The 1,321-nt window shown below is 46.2% G+C and overlaps 1 long non-coding RNA gene across 1 annotated transcript; it reads right to left on the minus strand.

Moving 5' to 3' along the window:
* Positions 1-627: 627 nt before the first annotated feature.
* Positions 628-1,091, minus strand: LOC133911076 (uncharacterized). Its single transcript, XR_009908586.1, has 3 exons — positions 1,027-1,091; positions 873-939; positions 628-755 (listed from the first exon to the last, which is right to left on the minus strand). It is a non-coding gene; the product is annotated as an uncharacterized LOC133911076 (long non-coding RNA).
* Positions 1,092-1,321: the final 230 nt, after the last annotated feature.

Consider the following 1,321-nt stretch of genomic DNA (forward strand, 5'->3'; position numbering starts at 1 on the left):
GCACACGGCAAAGCGCTAAAAACACTCGGCAACATGTTTGCCGAGTGTAACACTCGGCATAACACTGTCGGCATACACAGTGCCGGCAAACAGCTGTTTGCCGAGTGTTTTATATCGAGCACTCGGCAAACATATTTGCCGAGAGCCAAATACGACACTCGGCCAAAAAAAGCGACCTAACGGCGCCACGGCCTTAACGGCCTCTTTGCCGAGTGTCTAATGTATACACTCGGTAAACCCGAGGACACGTGGCGCTCGCGACTTTGCCGAGTGTCCGTGGAATACACTCGTCAAATCACGTCACGTTTGCCGAGTGTATTGGAGGGTACTCGGCAAAGTGAGTACAGAATAGCGCCGAGATATCACTCTTTGTCGAGTGTATACACTCGGCAAACTGGCATCCAAAATGCCAGATTAAACAGCCTTGCGACACGTGTCACGTTTGCCGAGTGTTACACTCGGCATATCCTTGTTTGCCGAGTGTAACACTCGGCAAACTATTCTATACCAGACGGCCAATTGATCCATACCAAATTCAAAACTGTCGCTGCAATTCAAAAATAATTTATATATATATATATCACAGATTACCACATTCACATAAACCGTCGCATAAACATCACATAAACCGTCGCATAAACATCGCAAGTGACACAAACATCACAAATTGTCATGACAAGATAGCAAAATATAGTCCAAACAAAAAGAAAATGTTGCAGGCCGTAACGGACTCCACACTTGATTACCACCTTAACCTGCATCAATCAAGGAGCAGAAACACTAAGTAAGAAGTATGCATTTGAAAGTAAACAGAAATGCTAAGTATGGATATGGGGTTACAAAAGTAAGTTTTCAAAGTGAGGAGAACGAACCAAAGTGAGGTGGAGTACCAAAGTGCGAACCTCCAGCTCCAGGCGTATTCGATCCCTCTGATGGATACTGCACAAAGGAGGAGATAGTTAGCACAACACTCTATGGTTGTAGGAATGGCAATAATGGTGATTACAAGGTTATAAACTAACTCACAGGAGTGTGTGGAGCCTGTGGAGCAAGTGGACGAGAAAGGGTTGGCATCGGTGGCGGAGTTTGGCCCATTACAGCATAAAGGGGCGTCATCATCGCATACCACTGGGATCATTGCATCGGATTAAAGAAGCCGGGTGGAAAGATCTTCTCCAACTTGCAGAGCAACACAGGCGCCAGTCTTTCCATGTCTGCTACCACGGTATGAGATAACTCTTTAGCACAAAGCTGGCGGAAGAAATTGCTCAACTCCGCAAGCACTAGCCAAACATCCTCGGGGACATAGCCTCGAATCATC

This window comes from Phragmites australis, chromosome 3, assembly GCF_958298935.1.
Source record: "Phragmites australis chromosome 3, lpPhrAust1.1, whole genome shotgun sequence".
NCBI classification, from domain to species: Eukaryota; Viridiplantae; Streptophyta; class Magnoliopsida; order Poales; family Poaceae; genus Phragmites; species Phragmites australis.